This window comes from Motacilla alba, chromosome 2 (assembly GCF_015832195.1).
Source record: "Motacilla alba alba isolate MOTALB_02 chromosome 2, Motacilla_alba_V1.0_pri, whole genome shotgun sequence".
Taxonomy (NCBI): domain Eukaryota; kingdom Metazoa; phylum Chordata; class Aves; order Passeriformes; family Motacillidae; genus Motacilla; species Motacilla alba.
Genome location: NC_052017.1, coordinates 149258887 through 149280602, shown reverse-complemented (window position 1 = coordinate 149280602; position 21716 = coordinate 149258887). Strand labels below are relative to the sequence as shown.

Genomic DNA, 21716 nt, shown 5'->3' with positions numbered 1-21716 from the left:
GTAATATAATACATAAGACCATATATAAAAAATTCCAACATATTTAATAATGCTGGATATGGTTTTGTTTGCTTTTTTGTTCTGGTTTTTTTTTTTGGCCTTTCTTTTAAGGAATTAAAAAAATTAGTGTTTTCTCTGCCAAAAGTACTGTGGGATTGATGTGGGCAGGATGAGGCCATGGTGAATACTCATAGCTGTGATCAGGGAAGTTTTTCCTACATCCTGATCCTCGCCATCCTCTTGCAGACCATCCCATGAAGGTTGTAAAGCAACCCAGAGCAATGGTGAAAAATCAAGTCATTTCACTAAATCTACTTTTACTAATGATAAATATGGTAAAACTCTAAAATAATTAAAATAGTGGTCCTTAAATGGTGTTGAGGATACTGCATGTTAGAAGTTCAATTTCTTAGTGTCAAGGACCTTCAGCTTCCATTAACAGCAGGCGCTCAAAGATCGTAGTAGGTGGCAAAATGTGGGTGTGGAAGCCCGAGAAATGCTGTCCAAAGCTTTTTGACACTTTTCTTTTACAGAACAACTGTGTGCTTTCCAAAGCCCTCCTAAGTTTTGATCATGCCGCATGGGAAGGTTTCATAGCTATGGGTTGGTTTTCTAAAAATGTATTGGATTCTGTCCTTGCTGAGCACCCAAACCGGCCCCTTGGAGAGACATCTTAGCACGTGGTGAAAACAGGATTGCAATATTTTTATAAAACAGGTCACCTTTGAATTTGAAAAAGCAAATTTTCTCACCACAGATATTTTCCTGTTGATCATCTTCAGAGCTGAAGTTGGTGGGTTTCATAGGATCCTAGAATGGTTTGGGTTGGAAGGGTCCTACTTCCAACCCTCTCCCATGGGCAGGGACACCTCCCAATGTTGCAGGTTGCTCCAAACCCCATCCAACCTGGCCTTGAACACTTCCAGGGATGAGGCATCCTCAGCTTCTCTGATTTTGTCTCCTTTGTCCCAGCCATAGGGCAATCATGAGACAGGAATTCTGGTGTGTTGGGTTTTCTTTTTTTTTCCTTTTACGGGAGTACTGGCAAATTAATTGTAAAGATCCTCTTCCCTGTGCATGGAAACCAAGGTCTGCTTTTTTATTTTCTTTTTTTTTAAATTTCTATTTCTTTGCACATTGTTCAGGTGTACCTTTGTTTCCTTTCATATATAAAGATGTCGCACAGGCTCTGAGGTCTTCAGGCTCGCTCTTCTCTCTTTGGCCAGTTCTTTTCCTACTGCACTGTGCTTGTCTTCCATTTAAAAAACAATTATAATTTAAGTGTAATCTCAGAAACAGAGTTGTGCATCCTAGTCCTGTTTATTCCATTTGAGCACAGAATATAAAGAGTGTGCAAAAAGTAGTCTGGATATTCTGCTGTTCCCAGGGTCACTCACTGCCTCTCTGCCTGTACTTCCTGAATTTGACCATCTCTTTTCCTTTCCTTCTTGGAGAGACCAACAAGAGTTTTTGAATTTTCCTTGGTGGCTGTTTTGTGGTTTGAGATGCTGCTGGCTCCTTCAGTCCCATCGGGGTGTGAGTTCCTCCTGCTGGCATGGTTTGGCTTTTGCTTCTTTCTTCCACCAGCAGAAAGGAAATTACTTTATAAAATTTGTAGTTCTTCCTGGATTGGGGCAATAATCCAGTTCCTTGGAAGCCAGTGGTGGCCTGCAGGGTAAGGGGATGAGTGGTTTCCACTGGTCATTTACATGCAGGTCGTAGAAGGGTTTGGGTTGGGTTGGAAGGGACCTTCAAGATCATCTTGTTCCAGTCTCCCTGCTGTGAGCAGGGACACCTTGCACTCGACAAAGCTCCACCCAGTCTGGCCTGGAACAGTTCTGGGCAGATGAGTCCCTTGTCTTCTTTCCTCTACAACAACTTGGTTGAGGGACACTTACGGACTTTATGTCCTCCTTGCTCCTCTCTCACACCCCAGAGAGGCAGTCATCTCGATGGACATCATCTCAAAGCCTACCAGCATCATGATGAATCCCTTGTTATTGGCTGGAGCAGTGTCCTCTGGTGGCTCTCCACCCTCTGTTTCCATTAACTCACCATCCTGGGCAGACTGAGCCCAGTTATTTTGCCTGGCTGGCTGCAAACCACTTTGCAAAGTTGTTCTCCTGGGCAGACCAGGGTGACCCTGCACTCGCTGATTTGGTAGCCGGGCTCCGATGCCGATTCCTTGCATGGCATCTCATAAATAGCTCCAGTTTTCACTTTCATTTCCCAGACCTCTTTACACCTTGCCAGAAATAATTACAACCTCTGAGCCTGGGGTTTGCTGGGCGAGGAGGAGGAGGGCAAGGAGAAAAACCTGCAATCCATGTTTTTTCATGCGCTGTCGTCAACATGGTGCTGCCAGCGGGATTGGGATCTCCCTTCTGGGGCATGAATCAGGCTGTGCTCGCGTCTGCCCGGCATCGCTCCCCTTCTGTGCTTGAGAATTCTTCCCTTTCCTCTGTTCAGCATCGTCTTAAATTCATATCCCAGGCGGTGCCTCTCTCACCTGCTTTATTACCTCTTAATGTGTTTTCCCAAGAATGTCTCGCCCGCGGATAAACCTCTCCTGCTTCCCTTGTAAAACCAGCTCTTCCTCCTCCAGCGCCTGTGCCTTTTTCCTCCATCCATGCAGAGCTACTTTTCTCCTTCTTGCCATGTTTTTTTGAGCACCTTTGGAGCCTGAGCATCCTCCTGGAGAGGCGGGTGGATGCCATCACTGCCGGCTTTGCATCTGAGCCGGCGCTCGCTGTGGTCATGTGTGGAGCCGGTGGGGAAGGCAGGAATATTTTTAGCCTGCACTTCTGAGAGCTGCTCAGGGGGCCGCCCACAGCAGAGTATTAAAATAATAGCGGGGACATTGGGTAAGCTCTGCAGCAAAATGTTGATATGCAAATTGCCATCTTAAGAGCAAACCTCAAGGCGATTTTTGGCAATGCATGCAAGGCTCCAGAGCAGTGTGTTTTGAATAAAGATTACAGCAAAGGGATTTTGCCTGGAGGCCACGCTCGTCTCATTTATTCTGAAGCTTAGCAGAGCTGGTAATTCAGTGTTGGAAGCCAACAGGGTGAAACGTATGCACCTTTAAAAAGGTATTAGATTAGCATTGGTGAAACAAAATGTCACGTCACCTCTGTAACTGAAATTTCCAGGCTTGCAGAAGCAATAAATTCACTTGGATTTCATTTGCGAGCAGTTCCTGGGCGCTGTCCAAGGAAGAGGCGGCTCTGATGGCAGCAGAGTTGGTTTGGGAGGTTTCGAGGCATTACCTGGTAAAAAAATGAGCTTGTGCCAGCTGATTCCACACTGCTTTGACTTTTCAACTTGGTGGTGGATGGCTTGGCTGTTGTAAACCTTGCAGTAAGAAATGAGATCACACATGAATTCCTTATTTTTGTTTGGGTTTTTTTTTTGTTTATTTTCTTGGCTATTGAGTTCATGTTGCCACTACTAGGAAGGAAACAGCTGTACATTTGTAGAATATTAGAACAGTTTGAGTTGGAAGGGATCTGAAAGATATCTCTTTCTAACCCTCTGCTGTGGGAAGGGACACCTTCCAGTAGACCAGGTTGCTCCAAGCCCTGTCCAGCCTGGCTTTGGACACTTCCAGGGATGGAGCAGCCACATTGCCATTTGTAATAAATATCATGTTGAGCTTCTCATCCACCAATATCCTCAAGTCCTTCCTCTCCTCAGGGCTTTCCTCAATGAAGGATTCAAATTCTTTCATTTATTCCAGTTCTTGAGGAGCAAGAATGAAGTTGTAGGTGTTTTCATTTAATTTCTTTGTCTCCTTCACCCATCAGTGCCTGGGCATTGATGGGTGAAGGAAAAGTTCGAATCACACGTATGTTGCTATAGAATTGAAAAGTGGCAGTAAATTAAACAACATGTGAGTTTTGGGGTTTTTTTGGAATTTTTTAATTTTTGAAGATGGTTACAAATCCATCCCTTTTAGAGGCTGGAGAGGGATGATTTTGCCTGGGAATAGAAGTACTTGGTAGCTAATTTTTCTCACTCTGAATGAAGCATGGAAGAACCAGGTGGCTGAGACTCTGCAGGAACACATTCTGACTTTGATACAAGTTTGTGTTGATCAGATCTTAGTTCACTTGTATCCTTTTATTTTAATTAGATGTTCCAACACCATGAGACTTTTAAATATCAGATTTTGAGAATGTTCTCTGCCAAAACTGCATGCTTTAAGTGCAGATCCTGTTGGCAGGCATCTCAGGAGCTGTTGACTTCCCTCTTTTGTAACCTCATCTTCTCTTGCTGAGTTTTTTTCTCCTTAAAATTCTAACATCATTTGATAAAATAGCGAAGCTCATGGGTGTGTAGCCCTGTGAAGATCACTGTGTCCTGCCTGCATCCCAACAGAGCCAAGTGAGAACAGGAAAAACATCTTTGGAGTTTGGTTCAGGCACGTCTTGGATCTTGTTTGCGTCTGTCCTTTGGTGCATCCTGCTTCTCCCTGGCTTTAAACACAAGATGCTGGTTTAGTCTTCTCATGCTGCCTCGTGCCTTGATGAGATATTGATTCTTCCCTCCAAGGTGATGAAACTCTGCTCCTGACTTTGAAATGCTTCAGGTCTCCACCTCTCCATTATTCTTCCTTCTCGATTATTTCATTTGCAAGAATGTTATTAATTTTCCCCGAAGCTTGTTTTTTGGTGGTGTATCGGGGAGCATCACAGCTGACTGTCATGCCAGTGTTTTTGTCTTTCCAGATTGTGTTTCCTGAAATTTCCCATCAAATCTGTGTTCAGCTCCTTCTGCGTTCAGTCTCCTATTTTAAGGTCTTTTGCTTTGCAGAAATTATCTCTGTAGTCTGTATTTATACAACATTAAATGTGATGCAGATGTGATTCCAAAGTGGTGCCTTTGATAATACCTTTAAAATTGTTGTTTTAGTAGTTAACAATCTTGAGAATACTGTCATTCTATAGAAATAATTTTATTTATATAGGTCAGAGACAAAAATTAATACATTTTAAGACATTGTAGATGTTCATCCTTAAAAATCAAATACAAATAATTAAAATACATGTATTTTTTCTGGCCCTACCTTAGTTCCTTTGGTAGTTACGACATCAGCTGCTTTCTGTGGGGCAGCTGAAATGCTGAACTCTGATCTCAGCAGATAAGAAATATTTTTGTGCATTTAGACTAATTCTGTCTGCCGTAGAATGTGCTGAGGATTTGTGATCCTCAGCAAGCATTTGACAGATCTTAACTAGTTCTGCTCTGTCTTGTCAATCAAAATTAAACGCCCACCTCACTCCTTCCTACTTTCTCTCTCTTCCAGCCTTTTTATTTAGGTTGGTCATTAAAATTGCTCATAACCATAGAAACAAGGAAAACCCGCCCCTTACTTTCCAGAGTCTTAGTGTGATATTCCTGTACTGACATCATGTGAGTTACATACACGATGACTTAAAAAAAGAAAAAACAACCCAAAACCTGCAGGTGGGCAGAGCTGTCATTAATTCCTCCCTAAAATGGAGTTGTCCCAGTGGATGCCAACCAAGGATCATTTCCCTCTTGCATTTCATTGTGGAGAATGCAAGAAGGACACAAAGGAGAGGCCCTGCTGTGGAGAAACCACCAGAAAAAGATTGAATTGGAGAAGAAAACATCAATTCGGGGGATGCAGCTGGTGGGGGGATGAGATAAGGAGAAGATGGATGGGCAAGAAATCCCATGTGCAATGTGGTGTGGTTTTGATCATTCCACTATTGGTTTTCATCCTCCTAGGGCTGCCCTGGGTGCTCTGGGAGATGGGCATAATGATATTTCCGGGAAATTGGACCACCACACTTAAGGACCTGAATCCCCACTTGGCAGGATGGGGTGTGCCATGGCTTAGCTTGTTCTGAAAAATTGAAATGACCACTGTTTTTTTGCTTGTACAGGCAGTTTAAAAATGCTTGTCCCAAGGCTACATGAGGGTGATAAAAACTCCTACCTTAGTATCCAAGAACATCCTGAGATTTCAGTGCTGGACTCTGTGTGCTGCACAAATAATTCTGTTTTCATTTGGAGCAAGACTGCCTCAGTTTGAGACAAATTTTGTCACTTTTTCCTCCCCACCTTCAATTGCAATAAATCATATGAAGGAAGGTCTCCAGGATGGAGGTGTGGATTGTTCCTGAATTAGTTGGATGTAAAAGTTTCGCCACTCTTTTAATCTGAAGGCTTGTCTCTTGGGAAGAGGAATTTTGACCTTTGGCCAGAGAAATAACAAGGAAGAAGTGTTGTATGATGTGGCATGACAAGGTGCTGCTGAGCAACATCTTAAAATTTAAAGGTCTTCCTTATTTACTTTGTCTTTGAAAGCTGGTTCTGGATACTGTACTTTAACTTAAAGGCCCTTATCGTTATTTTTTCCCCATGTTTTGGAGGTGTTGGCTTTTGAGGGTGTTGAAGTCGATTGTGTAATCAAAGAGGAGGAAAGGGTAATTGGATGGTTTTCCTAAGGGTAGAAAAACTCAAGGCAGGAGCTCCTTTGGCATTCTCTGCTGCTCTCTTTGGCCCTGGTGTCATCCCATGTGATTTTACTTTCTTCACCATCCCGTCATAAGGAGGGATTAGAAGGCTTTAATGGTTAGTCTGGAAGGCTGTTTCCTGTGTGGTGATGTTCCTCCTGCTTAAAGCAAGCCTAAAACACCAGCATTTTCATTAAAACACTTTCTTTGAGGAATAATTGCTGTAAAAAGTCTGTAATATTTTTATTTCCGCACTTTGCCCAGTGTGTAAGTGCCTCTACCTGAGTTGCCTAAGCCATTCTTTTTCTTCTTTTCTCTTTTATTTTTTATTAAAGCATAATAAACTGCATTAAAAGTGTCTTAAATTCCTTCTGGAGCATTAGTTTCCAATTTTGGGCAAAAAAAACCCACAAAGAGTTGTGAAAGTGTGTGTGGGAAATGAGTTTTATGATATCATTATAGTCTCCAGAGTTATCTGAGGTTCTGGATCCTTATGGATGCTGTTCCTGATGAGAGGAAATGGCCTCAAGTTGCACCAGGAGAGGTTTGGATTGGATATAAGAAAAATTTCCTCACTGAAAGGGTGGTCAAGCATTGGACAGAGTGCTGAGGTGAATAGTGGAATCACCATCTCTGAAAATGTTTGAAAGTCCAGTGCTGGGTCCCGTTGGTTGTCTCGGTGGCGTGGTTCTCTCTCAGCAATCCCTACATTTGCACGGGCTTTCTTTTTTGTAGGAAATGTAGTAAAAATGTAGTAAAAACATAATAAAACCAGTTTAACTGGCTAATACTGACTATAAAATATGACATGGATAAACAGGGGGAAATGACAATAATGTGAAATCACAAATTGCAGAAAATGAAAATTACTTGCTGTGTTTTGCTAGGCATCCCCTAATGTTTGCACCCCAAAATGAAAGGGAAGAAATGTTCTTTTGTTTCCTTTTTTTTTTTGTGTGTTCCATTGTCAACAGACATTGTGTAGGCCAAAAGCAAAGCTTGCCTAATATATGGATATGTTTAACAAATTCACAGGGTGTGAAAACTCCCAGTTGAATCTAAAGAAACTGCTAAAACCTCAGTCTTGGGAATCCCTGAGCTTCAGACTGAGGGAAACAGAGCAGATAAAAGCCTGGTTGTGCTTTTCACATCTGATTTTCTTTTTATTTTCCCTTTTATCTAAACAGGAACAATACTGCTGAGCTGGGCCTTGGGTCCATTGGGTTATTGCTGCCAAGTTCCCAACAAGTGGCTCCACAGCACAGCAGAATAAAATTGTGGGTGAGGTAATTTTTACTGTTTTCTTTCCTTGATAATCCTTCTCATTATATTTTTTCCCCTTTGATTTTGGTTGGTTTTCTCCATATCCTTTCAGCTCATTGGAGATGATGCTGCATGTTGTGGAGGAGGCTCTGGAGTTGGGGTGTAGGAATGCTGTGGGCTTTGCTCTTGCAGATGTTCACCTCTCTATCACATTTTCTGCTCTTGCAGTGATTTCTTTGTTTTAACTGGTTACCACTGGGTGATCTCCATCCAGATTCTCCCCCTGACATCTGATCTTGGCTGTACATTAAGCTCTGGGATGTCCCCTGCTCATGGTATGTTGACTTTGAGTTGGGCTTTCTGGCCAAAGCCTGAGTTGCTGGGTGTTCTCTGCTAGGAACAGATGGTCAGTGAAAGTTTCATTTTTCAAGGTGCAACAGACTGTGTCTGTAAAACCTATGGAGTTCTTTAACAGCAATAACAGTTTTCTTAAACTGCATCTGGTTTTCCCACCTGGAATATCGTTAACGGTAATTTGTATCATGGCTGGAATAGTTGTTTCATGGGCTCCAACTCAATAGGAGGAAATAAGTCTTTTCTTGGGTATTTTTGGTTTAGTGTCTGTTTTTGTCTCGTTAGAATGTTATTATAGAATTAGTAAAAGGGATGAATTCTGATATATCTAAAATGATATATCTAAAATTATTCTGATACATCTAAAATGCATTTATTTATCTTAATTGATTGGTTATCTTGCACGACGGAACTGAAGATACTGAAGCAATTTGAAACAACTCCTAAAAATGGTTTTCTAAATTTTTAAAAAATCTTTAATTTCTCTACTTCCATTTTCCACAGCACTTGGAGCGTTGGCTTGTTCCAGCCCCGATTCATACACAGAGCTGAAGAGATTTGTGACATTCAGTAAATAATATGCATAAATTGTGCCTATTAACGTTCTGAGTAATTACCAACAACAGAGTAAATACGAGGTTAATGAGATTAACGGGGCAGAGGAAGGAAAGCTCTGAGTGCCCCTCCCGGTGGCCCCGGAGCCCAGGGTGGCCCCGTTTCTGTTGAAAAGCCCAGCATGGCTGGAGCTGCAGCAGTGATTTTGCTGCTGTTCCCCATACAGAGCCTAATGAGTTCCTACTGCTGGCATTCTGCTTTAAATGCTGGATAATATTATTAAATCCCACTCCTTGTGAGGGTTGTTTTTAATAGTTGTGTTTAATATTTTTTTTTCCCCTGTTTGCTCTGGTTCTGGGGCTCAGTGATAAGATGCCTGGTTAGCCCTCATTCTCTGACATCTTCTCCCAGACATCTGGTACTGTCCTGGATGTCTCATCAAGGCCAGAGGAACTGGCCAAAGTCTTTTCATGTTCCTGTCAGAATATTGTACTCAGAAGTACTTTGAGGTTAACCCTTATTTTCTTATCCTGAGATCCATCCTGGCTTGATTTCATTTGTCCTATGCCTTTTTACCCTCTAAGAGCTCTTCATGACATGCTCTCCAGTAAGTCTTGCAGGGACAGAAAGTCTAATTTCCAAGCAAAACATGATTGTTTTTCTACTCTAGTGTCTCTCAAGCTCTCTCTCTTTTCCAGGTTAGTGGGTTTTCTGCTCTCTGTCCATCATTTTCCAGCATCCTCTGGCAGTCTTCAATGTTTTATCAATGTCCCTACCTCAGAATTGTTTATTTGAGTTTTCTCCACCCAAAACTGCATCTGCGTGGTTCCCTCAAAGCTCTGGGCACCAACTCCCCTTGCTGGTCACGTCACAAACTGCAACCTATTTTTTCTTCTGTTTTAAATGAAAATGCCTTACCCAGAGACCTATTTCGTTTACTCAAGATAAATGTTGTACTTATGACTCTGGTTTTTCTTGTTCCGGCAGTTCTGATTAAACCATGAACATTCCATGTAAACAATTCAGGTAGAACATGGGCACTGCACATTGACTGAATGAATTATTCACCTCTTAGTTTTTGTTTTCATTTCTTGGATATTTGGTTTTCTTTTTTGTGTGGGCTTATTTTTTAGATTTATTTTATTATTGCAAGTTATTCTTCTCCTGTTTCAATTGTATAGAGCAGTGATTTGGGGAGCTGGAAGCCCCTGTGCAGCAGGAAAAATATGGCACAGTTGCCATGAGGGACACAAGGTGGAATTAGGGACAGGGAGCAGAACAAAGCCCCCATAATCCAAGGGGAAATGGTCAGTGACCTGCTGTGCCACTTAGGCCAGACTCTGGGGCCAGATAGGCTCACAGAATCATAGAATAGCTTGGGTTGGAAGGAATCCTAAAGATCATCCAGTTCCAACCGCCCTGCCATGGGCAGGGACATCTCCCACTATCCCAGATTGCTCCAAGCCCCATCCTGGCCTTGAACACTTGCAGGGATGGGGCATCCACAACTTCTCTGGTCACCCTGTGCCAATGTTTCTCCACCTTCATTATGAAAAATTTCTTCCTTAGAACCTATGATGATGGGGTTTTGATGGGAACAGTTCCTCCCTTGCCCTGCACAGACATGATAAAGGGCATTCTGAGGGAGAGTAAAGTAGATCTTGAGTTTTTTTGGTTAGGTGATCTCTCTCCCTTTTCCCCTGCTCCCCATTGGTACCTGGGGAGCAGTTGATCTGAGCGTTGTCTCTCTGTGCCAAGGCTGTGACCATGACTCCCATTGCTGGTCAGCCTGTGGGGAAATCGTGCTGGTGCTTCCAGATGTTGCAATGCAGCTGGACAGAGAGGTTGCTGAGCTCCAGGACAGCGAGACCTCCCTAAGGCGAGGAACGTGTTAAATCATAGCATCTTAAAGGTTCATAGTTTCATTGGGATATTTTTGCAAATAGAAAAGTGATGGAAACAGCAATGTGTGTGTGTGAGTGCAAGGGAGGGACTTGCACATATTTCTGTGTGAGGGCAAGGGAAACGACTCAGTTTGCTGCAGCTTGTTGCTAATATTTGTTTCTGAGTGCTTAAAATTTCACAAGAGATATTAAGACTTGAGAAATGTGTTTTGCTGCCTTGTAAGTGTATGATTAAACCTTCATCATATTCTTCTTTTTCACTGTGGGAATCTTTAAGTCGTTACGCTTGTTTTCTTCAGGCATCATACTGAAAGCAGAGAGTGGTGTCGTTATTTATTTATTTTTTGGAACGTGCTCCTCTCTGCCTCTTTTATGCAAAAGCACTTTAATTGATCTTGCAGACGGTCGAGAAGAGGACAAAGAAGAAAATATTTAATGCAGCATATAAATCTTTCTGGTTTTGCCTCAAAATAAAAAGCCACTTTGCAAGGATTTATGTATCTAAACACATTTTACATAGACGGAACAGCTACATTTTATCTGCCTACTGCAGGAGGTTGATGCAAAGAAATGCCTTGATCAAGGGTATGAACTGATTCTGAGTAACTCCCAAACTGTTCCAGTGGTGAACACGTGGCCAGTTTCTTGCCACCTTGGTTACAATTGTTGTATCTTTCTATACTTGTGATTTTTTGAACGATTTAAATTTAATATTCTTGAATGTTAAAAATGAAAATGATGCAGGTCCGTTCCTTGCTGTGCTATACTAAAGCACAGTAACATCCCAATCAACCAGGAGTCTCTCCCAGGCATTTTGCAGCTCCAGGATGCTTTGGATGAGGTGAGAGGACTGTGGCTTCTCTTTAATTCTCCTGCTGCATCCAGAGCTTAGTCAAGCCTGGCAGTTGAACACAGATTGCCTGAACTGCAAAGCATCACCTCAGTGTCAACACCTCCCTTCTGTCTATTTAAGGTGAAACAACTGCAGGGATTCAGTGATGTTGTTTGCTTCCCTTCAAGGTTTGAAGGCTGAACATCTTCAATGCTGGTGGAGTCAGGAATATTTATGGGCTGGAGTCACCTTGCTTTGGCTCTGTTGTAGTCTAAGGTCAAATTAAATAGTGTGTGTCAGGTCGTGTTCCGCGTTTGTGATTTGTTGTGGCTGAGATGTGGAATGCACACACGAGTTAATGCACTCTCCCATGGTTTGCTGCTTCAATACTAAAGATTTCTGGGCATATCTGGGCATGGCCTGCAAGAGTCAGCTGAGAGACTGCCTGAAAGCTCTTCCTGAAATAATGAGCTTTGGAAAGCCCTCTGTAGCCTGGGAAGACTGAAATGTGGGCCATGGGTTTGTTGTCACCTTCATGTGCTGGAGATTTTGTCAATTTAATTGAGTTAAAATACTTGGAAGAAATTAATCTTTTTTAGAAGTTCTGTCAATGTCTTGAATGTCTCGAGTAAATGAAAATCCCTTATTGAAATAGCTTTTTGATAGTTTGGAGGTTTTCAGCTGCATTCATTTGAAATATGCCTTGTGCCATGACTTAAGAGGGCATTTTCAGTACATTTTTGGATTTCTTTTATTTAATATTGAGCTTGAGAAAGAAGAGCCCCTTGTCAGCCTCCCTCCCCCCAAAAAGAAGGATGAGTAAAAGCAGGAAATAAGCAAGAGGAGCTTGTCATTAAACCTAAATCCACTTACAAACATCTAGTAAAAAGGCATCTTTAGAGGCTCATTCTGTACTTTTATTGCAAGGATGGTGTTATACTGCTGTATATATCAGAGGACTGGGTAACAGCACGTCCTCTGTCCTCAACAACTGCTTAGAGCTGTAGGTTTTTGTGTTCAAGACGATGAATATTTTAGCTTGATGTCTCCAAGGGTAAAATGAAGGAGTAGCTGCTCTGAGGGATTAATACAGAGTGAATTAGATGTTTGTAAAAAGGCATTAAAAGTTGCAGACGCTGTATTGAATCCCAGCATTGGAAATGCCAGGCGAGATGCTGTGGTGCATCCCCCTGTTGCAGAGGGACATCCATCTGGATTGCAGGATGAAGACATCTGGTTTTTTTTTTTGTTAGTTGGTGTTTAGATGACATGAAAAAAGGGGGGAAAAAAACTTACTCCCCACTCCCTCTCCTCTTTTCTAGTATCAGTCATAAAAATAGTTGTAAGAAACCTCAGGGATGTTGCTTCTCTTTTCCCTCACAGCTTCAGCCAGCACTACAGGCCAAGTGCTTGTGGGTACCACAAGGATGATGTTTCTTGACCCCGGAAGCTGCATCCCAGCTTTTTCTCCCTGTCTACCTCCCAGCTACAAGGCAGGAATAACATAGCCCAGTGGTCAAGGAGATGCCCAAGGAATAGCTCGCAATAGAGGGTGGAGGTGTCCTCTGAATGTCCGGCTCCTACAGCATCACCAGGGTGGGAGCCAGGCACTGTCTTTGACATAGGTAACACTAATTGGGGGTATTGAGATCTGTTTTCCCACTGCCAGGTCCCCAGCAATGCTTGGAGCAGCCTTGTTCTGCTGGTTGGGCTTGGGGCTGTTTATTTTGCCACCTTCTCAGAAGTTGCTGTCAACTCAGCTCGCTTTTTTTAGAAATGTGCTTTCATCATTTGTGATCCGAAAGGCTCTCCTGCAATGGAGGAGGTTTGGGCTGTTATTTTTATCTGAATGTTTCATTGATCTGATTTACAGCACTAGCTGCTGGTCCCTGTGTTAGCAAGAGAGAGGAGAGGCAGCCATGGTGTGGGGCAGGGAGGGAGTGCTGTGGGGAGGTCTTGAGTTTCCTCCCTTGTCAGGGCTAATTCATCACAGAGCTGCAGCCTAAAGATGCCTTTTTGCATGATTTTAGGCCACTGAAAGTCAGGGCTTCACTCTCTTGGAAGTGGATTCATGGATTTCAGCCCTGTCCAACATTTTGGCCTTGGTGTCTTAAGCCAACACCAGAGTCTGATGCATTCCAAACAAAACCCCACCAAGAATAATTTTTAAAAAATGCTTAGATTTTGGATAGACAACACAGTTTCAACTCTTATGAAGCAGCTTGTGCTTTCTCTTGGGTTAAATTAATCTTGCTGCATTGCCAGCTGAAGAGCCTGAGTTTCAGCTATTGGGACATGGTGGAACCTTGGGCTGATGTGGTAGGATGGAGGGTGGTTTCTTCTGGGCAGTGTCATTCTCTCCTGGAGAAAAGGAGGCTCAGGGGGGACCTTATCACTCTTTACAACTACCTGGAAAGTGATTGTAGCGAGGTAAGTGTCAGTCTCTTCTCCCAAGTGACAAGTGAGAGGATAAGAGGAAATGGCCTAAATTTGAGCCAGGGGAGGTTTAGATTGGATTTTAGGAAAAGCTTCTTCACTACCAGAGTTGTTAATCGTTAGCAAAGGTTGCTCAGAGAAGTGGTAGAGTCACCATGCCTGGAAGTTTGAAAAACATGTGGATATGGCACTTGAGGATGTGTTTTAGTGGTGAACATGGTGGTGGTGCTGGGTTAATGGTTGGACTCAATGATCTTGGAGGTCTTTTTCAACCTTAATGATTCTCTGGTTGTCTGGAGAGCAAAGCCTTCATGGAGTGTAAACCAGAGCTGGGAGCACCTGAAACCTTCAATGACAGGTTTGAGTGTTCAGCTCAGTCCTAACCAAGTGCATAAATAAAACTGAAAGCCTCAGGAGTGGGTTATTTTTCTACTTGACGAGCCAGAAAATTAAATACAAGCAGAATATTTGGGGCCTGGGTCTGAAAGTGAGAGCAGATGAGCACCACTGGGTTGTTTACAGAAATATTTTTTTTAAACTTTTTTGATAGTTTGAAGTCTCTCACTTCCTTCAAGGCTTTCTTCTGTTGGTGTCTTTCTGCCTCTTCCGCTGAAATAGGTTGATGAGCACATCAATTAATCACATCAGAGGAAAAAAATACAGTTCACTGATTTTCTCCTCCACCCAACCATCAATGTATGTATTCACCAAGCACGTAAGGACTTAATATCTCAGTGTCCTCAAGGAAAACTCCGGCAAATTCACTGACTATTTTTTTGGTATCACGCAGTCAATCAGTTAACATATATCCAGGTCTAGCTTACCCATGCGGGTTGTTTGCTGCCTCTTTGGATGCTTTGGAGAACAAATTGAGGCATGGACAGGTGCTGAAGCTGAGGAGGGTGAGTGTCCATGGATACAGGGAGGGTGTGGAGAGGTGGTGATAGACTCCATGGGGCTATGGAGGAGGAGAACAGGGGTTGTCATGGCAGGGAGCTCTTTGAAGGGGACATAGGTGGGGGTTCACCGTTGATTTCTGCAGTCCTCAGTGCTATGCACAACAGAGCATATTAGTGGTAACAGGTTTATCACTCCTAAGCCTTGTGTTGACCAAAAAAAAAGTAGAAGGGACGTGGTTTTTTTAACAAGATTTTCTGAAAGTTGGACATTTAGGACATTATCCATAATCTTCCTTATGCAAAATAACTGAATTACTTACTGTTCCATATATTTGGTGTATGCCCTCTCCTCCCCCGGATTTGATGAGAATGTTAACGAACTCTATTGTGAAAAGTAGAATCTCTGTGAGGTCAGGGTGGCTGTCTGTGTTTTAGAGATCCTCAGGTGTTTCAAGGCAAGTGTGTCCATGTGGATAGTCCAAATTTAGAAAGGAAAGTAGGGTGAGATTCAGCCTGTCCTGCTAGGTTGAGCTTCTTCATATATTCACAGAATCTTTAGGGTTGGAGGGGACCTCTGGAGTTCATCCAGTCCAACCCCCTGCCAAAGCAAGGTGACACAGGAACACATCCAGGTGGGTTTGGAATGTCTCCAGAGAGGGAGGATCCACTCCCTCCCTGAGCTGCTGTTCCACCCTCTGTGAAAAGAAAGTTCTTCCTCAGGTTGAGGTGGAACTTGCTGTGTTTTAGTTTGTGGACACAGACCTTGTCCTGTTGCTGAGCACCATAAAAAGAGCCTGGCATCATCCTCTTGACTCCTGTCTTGGAGATATTTATGTGGATTGATGAGATCCCATCTCAGTCTTCTCCAGACTAACCAGGCCTGGCTCCCACAGTGTCTCCTCACAAGAAAGACCTTTCTCCCAGCTGGACTTTGAACCATGGAGAATCCGCTGAAGCCAATGTGTGTCAGTTGTCTGCTGATGACATAGAATCACAGAATCATGGAATGTTTGGGTTTGAATGGACGTCAAAGACCATCCCATTCCAACCCACAGCCATGGACAGGGAACTTTCCACTAGACCAGGCTATAAGCCGTGCAGACTTCAATTGTGTTCTTCCAAAAAACCAACCTAAAGAGCCCTTCCTTTACTTGAGAAACCGTGTTTTCATCAGATGATAGTGTTCAGGAGGGAAGAAGTGAGCTCTTTACATTGCTTATCTCCTGTATCTCAGTGCTTATCTCCTGGAGCATTCACAAAAAGGCTGAAAGCTGAAGTGCAGCCAGCTCAGGGCAGCAATCCCGTGCACTCTGCTGCAGGGAGATCCTGGCTCCCCAGTCTTCTGCACCAACAGGAGCGAGCCATCTGGGAGGCAGGAGATGACTCCAAGCTGTTCGGTTGGTATGGATGACTTTGCCAAGGAGGAGGTTCCTGTCACACTGGGTGCTACTATTGATGGCACTGATGCAGATCTCGTGTGCTCCATCCTGAGCACTGGAGATGAGCTCACTCCTCTGCCTGGAGTGAGGAAGGCTCTTGCACACCCAGACTTCCTCTCTGGTTGCTCTTTTCCCTGAGTGGCCAAATAAGCACATTTTTTCCTCTTGAAATGTTGTTTGTAAACTTTTCTCTTATCTTCTGCTGCCTTCAATTTACTAATGACCTTTCCTGCAGCCTGAATGCAGTGCTCCTGGTACTGTGAGCAATGTAAGCTGTCTTAAATTATACCCCTTGTCCTCCATCCATCTCAGTTTGGTTTTGCAGGGAGATCGTGCGTTATCACTTGGAGTTTGCTTTCAGAATTGAGGATGGTGATAAATAAATGCTGCTGGTAGCAAAGGGAGAATGTGGACTGCTTTAACCAGCTCAATATGTGGAAAGGAAGGAAGAAGGGATTTTAAATTTTTTTTTCTTCATGTATGTCTCACATAGAGCCCCGTATCTTCTTCAGCCTAGGTTTTCTAAGGTTATAGTCAAAGATGCTCCTGTCAGCTGATTTTCCTGCCTCACATCTGGAAATGCCAATTAGGGTCATTGCAATAAAGGCAGCTGCACTAATGCCAACTCTGCTGTCTGTGCCTTCCTTTGCATGCTTCCTCTGCACCTGGAATTGTTTCCCTCTCCATGAAATAACTTTTGATTGGACACCTACAGGTGTGTTGCTGTATTTTCCTTGGTAATTTCTGACACTCCCCTAATTTTTACACGGCAGTTTAGCGGAAGGGCTGTTGAGATCCAGCTGTGTTGGCATTCATCAGTTTTGCTCTGACTTGACTGCAAACAAGACCCTGTTTTTTGTTTGCAGTCAAGATGGTGAGAAATCCTTAAAATAGAAAAGCATATTCATGCAATCAATGATATAGATCTAATTTTTAGATTAAATTGACTAAAATCAGGTCACTGTTTAGCTGAAAGACACTTTTCTGTTAATTATGGTCCAAATTTCTTCAACAATGGGAGAGTAATGTGGCAGATCCGTTTATTGGAGCACAACAGATTTGTGTTGGAAGCAAATTGTGGCATTGCTGGTTGGACACAGGATACTTGGGAAACAAGAACTGAGTCTTTGGGCCTCTGGTTGTGGGAAATTTGCTTCTCACTCAGGGTTTTGGGATGCAATACATTGATAGTCTGGTGCTTGTCAGAGTATGTATATAAAAGTTTTGGAATCACACAATGGTTTAGGTCAGAAGGGACCTTAAAAATCATCTTGTTCCAACCCCTTGCCATGGTCAGGGACACCTTCCACCAGACCAGATTGCTTCGTGCCCTGTCCAACCTGGCCTTGAACACTCCCAGGGTTGGGGCAGCCACAGCTTCTCTGGGCAGCCTGTGCCAGGGCCTCACCACCCTCACAGGGAAAAAATTTTCCTTCCTAATATCTAATCTAAACCTGCTCCTTTTAAGTTTGAAGCCATTCCTCTTTGTCTTACATGTTGTCGCTACATGTCCCTCTCCAGCTCTCTTGCAGACCCCTCTTCATGTACTGAAAGACCCAATTTAGGTCACCCTGAAGCATTTGCTTCTCCAGGCTGAACAATCGAGATTCTCTCAGTGTTTCCTGATAGGGAAGGTGTTCCATCCTTCCTCATGGCCCAGTTCAGAATTATAGAATAATTTTGTTTGGAAAAAACCTTTAAGATCATCAAGTCCAACCCTTAACATTGTACTGCCCAATGAAAGTGACTGGAGAACAGGAGCACTAGTGGTTGACACCATACTTTTGGTTACACCCCTAAGACTGGCCTTGCTGTTTATGGGGACACCAGCCAGGATGTCACAAAAGAAATGGCTAAAACACGATTCTGAGAAGGAACATCTCCATCTGCTTTCTGCACTCCATCTGCTGAAGAGCAAGTAGAAGGCCCCTCATTTTCCACAGAAGTGCCTTTCACCTCCTGGCACTTCATCTGCCACTTGCTGTGTCTACTTGCTCCCTCCACCTCAGGAGAAACCATAAACCTGGTTGGTTTCCCATTTGTTTACTCATAGATAGTCCACTCACTGGGTATTTGCTGTGAGTGTTATGCTTTGGTCTATTTCTCCACCCTGGTGTTTAATTATCTTTCTTTCCTAGATTCATAGAATCTCAGAATAATTTGGGTTGGAAGGGACCTTAAAGACCATTTTGTTCCAAACCCCTACCATGGGCAGGGACACCTTCCACTATCCCAGGCTGCCTCAAGCCCCATCCAATCTGTCCTTGGACACTTCCAGAGATGGAGCAGCCACAGCTTCTCTGGGAAATCTGTGCCAGGGCCTCACCACCCTCACAGGGAGGAATTTCTTCCTAATAATCAATCTAAACCCACTCTCCTTCAATTTAATTAATTTCCCCTGTGTCCTATCACTTCATGCCCCTGTGAAAATTCCCTCTCCACCCTTCCTGTAGGCCCCTTTTAGGTATTGGGAAAGTCTCTAAGGTCTCCTGGAGCCTTCTCTTCTCCAGCCTGATCAGCCCCAACTTTCTCAGCCTGTCTTCATAGCAGAAGTGTTCCTACCTTTAATATTTCCCTTGATTTTCAGGCTGATAGTTATGATTTAGGTTTTTTAAATTTATTTTTCTTTTTTTCTCTGATTTGTTTAAGCTTTCCAACAGCTTCAATTTACAGGAGCAGCTAAAAAGGCAGGGAAATGGGACCAGTAAAAGGCAAGTTCAGCACAGGCCTCTGATGATTCTTGTATCACTGTCATTCTTTGTGATGATCATCACCATGTTGCTGGGAAAGGCTGAAAAAGTGGCATCTGTCACTCCACAGCCATGGGGCCATTTTGTTTAAACATAGCAGAAAATTATGGGATGAGTGTCTGGAGGCAATGCCATGGGAACAAGTAGTAAAGACTTCTCTCTCAGCTCAAGAAGATCTCTTTCCTTGAGGGGAATGTCAAGAAATGCTTCTCCTGTGACTTCTGCATCCCTTGTGACACAGCATCTCTCTTGACTTTTGGTAGCCTATTTGTGGAAGTATTCAGAGAACATATTCTCCTACATATTCTCCCATCTGTCTTTTTCCCAAACTCACTGGCCTTGGTGAATGCTTAAGAATAGATGTGCTTTCTGCATTATGTTGAGAAGGCAGTTAAGAATTTATTTTTCGACCTTTCTGTGTTTAGATGATAATATTTTTAGTATCTTCTTTGATGGCTGCCTCTGAGTTTATTTGGACTTTCTATTCCCATTTAAATGCAGAGGAGAAAACTTGATCAGTGTCTTAATCCAAAAGGTATTTTGGGTTGTTCTGCCACCTGGGCCAGGCTGTGCAAGAACCCTTTTCATGGCTCCGAATTGTTTTTTTTATTTACATTGTTCATAAACCTCATTTTTTGGGAATGGATGAACTGTGCTTGTAGCATTTACCAGTTCCCAAGAATGTGCAGTTGCTTGGCTGTACAGACCCTGAATAAACATGCAAAAAAAGGGAGCCCAAAATACCATCCTACCATCAAAAAAGTGTGAAATGGGAACGAAGGAATTGTTTCTCCATGTAAACTTTTTTTTTAATTGGCTTCCCCACTGCATCAATGTCTTTTTCTTCTGTTTGCCACTTACCTCATCTTAAGCTTGCAGGCAGATGACTCTGGATGGTCTTTTCTAAAGAAAAGGGATAATACAGGCGAGAAACTCTCAAAGGATCTTAAGATTGTGAGATATGGAAAAAGCTTTCAATAAAATGACATCTGTTGGGGATGTGATGTATCTCTTGAATTCAGTGTAATTAGACCCCGCTCAGCTGTGTAACTTTTGACATGGATCGGCATCTGCTTCTCTGAAGGCTTAATGGTGCCTTTAATTATAAGTAGTCTAGGAATTGCCTAGAGAGCCACAGGCTTCATTTAGTTCAAGAATCTCTCTTTTGGATGGCGATCTGTAAAAACATGCTGAAAAGAAGAGCAAGCAGTGTCCTTATATGCAAATGTGGTGACGAATCCTCCCTGGGTTTCTCCTGATGGTAAATCATTAAGGCTTGGCTTCAAGCATTTCATGTTGCAACTTAGTTATGGCAACTTTGGCTGGTCTCATTATGTGCTCCTCTGTGTCTTTGGATCCTGGAGTTCTTGGCCTCTAAACCTGTGCTGTATGTCAATTATTCAAAAAAATCCTTTATCTCTTGAGTATTTCCTGACTTCTTTTTTTTTTTTTTACTTTTTTCTTGAGGGAGATTTCCTGGGTGTTTTTTTTTTTCCTAGTATGTTGTAGGAAGCTAAGAGATTGTTCTCTAAACTATTCCTTGTTGAGGCTTTTTCTGCTTTGTTTGGTGCCAGTTTCCAAATCAAACTCACTCCTTCAGTGTGTCACCTTTTTTCTCCCCAGTCTCCATGGGGAAAAAAGCATTTCAGGTCTCCATCTCTCAACATTTTCCTAGCTTCTTCTCTATTAAAAAGATTAAGAATCAAATTAAACTGCACCACCAATTTTACCTTACAATTTCCATAGAATTCTACAGTGATTTGGGTTGGAAGGCACCTAAGGATCACCTGTTTCTAAAGCCCCTGTACCTTCCAGGTTGCTCCAAGCCCCATCCAACCTGGCCTTGGACACTTCCAGGGATGGGACAGCCACAGCTTCCCTAGGCAACCTGTGCCAGGGCCTCACCACTCTCTGGGTGGTGAACTTTATGTTTTGGTGACCTATAATAATTCTATTTTTCCTTAAAATAATCTTTATATTATTTTGTCTCCTTTCCTATGCATCCCCTTGCTCACCTGAAAGGATTAGCTTTGGGCAGAGTTTCCTTTTGAGGTGCCAGTGGTGACATTCATTGGCTTCAGCTTTTGTTAGGAGTGTGCCTGTTGCAACACTTCCTCTCCATCTTTGTTTCACATTTATTTGGCCTGGTGTTCATAATTCTAAGCCATATTGAAGTAAAATTTCTGAATAAAAAAAAAAATCAACTTGTGTGCTCAAGAAGGCAGCGAGTTGGAATTTTGGGGAGCATGAGCTGCTGTCAGGGTCTAAAGGTGCCATTCCCCTTCTTTGCCCATCAGTTGATGTCCCCCGTAATCACAGAATCACAGAGTGGTTTGGGTTGGAAGGAACCTCAAAGGTCATTCAGATCCAAACCCCTGCCATGGGTAGGGACACCTCCCTCCAGACCAGGTTGCTTATCCTGGTTTTGTTTATTTGTGTGGTGTCAGGCTCAGACAGTGACAACAGCAGTCCCCAAGGACTTGAAGAAGTTCTTGGAGACCTGTGACTCTTTCCATGGTCAGTGGAGCACCTTTGGGGTGGCTCTGGTCCCTTGGCTGTAGAGCTGGATTCATCAAAACAACACTTCAGTTACGTGGGTGAACCTGGCTTTTTCTCCCTTCCCTGTTCTCTAACACATCCAGGGAATTCAAATTGAATCCATGTCAGTGTTTACCATTTTCAGATGTGCTCAACTCAGCACTCTGCCTGCTGTTCATACCCCTGCAAGCCTCTTCTTGCACATCCCAATCCTTTGAACAATCAGAAAATCTTTGACAAAGTATTTAATTTGCTGTG

General features: G+C 43.0%; 1 protein-coding gene across 9 annotated transcripts in view; it reads left to right on the top strand.

Annotated features, from left to right (window-relative positions):
* TSNARE1 (t-SNARE domain containing 1) overlaps nucleotides 1-21716 on the top strand; it is a 448564-nt gene that overhangs the window by 7727 nt on the left and 419121 nt on the right. For 4 of the 9 annotated variants that reach the window (XM_038161056.1, XM_038160997.1, XM_038160980.1 and 1 more), the window contains exon 2: nucleotides 7676-7769. The exons of 1 other annotated variant lie outside the window; for it this stretch is intronic. The gene's annotated coding sequence lies outside the window, so the exon portion shown is untranslated. Of the gene's footprint in view, nucleotides 1-7675; nucleotides 7775-21716 lie in introns of all 9 variants that reach the window. 4 more of the 9 variants (XM_038161025.1, XM_038161007.1, XM_038161040.1 and 1 more) reach the window with 2 other exon arrangements.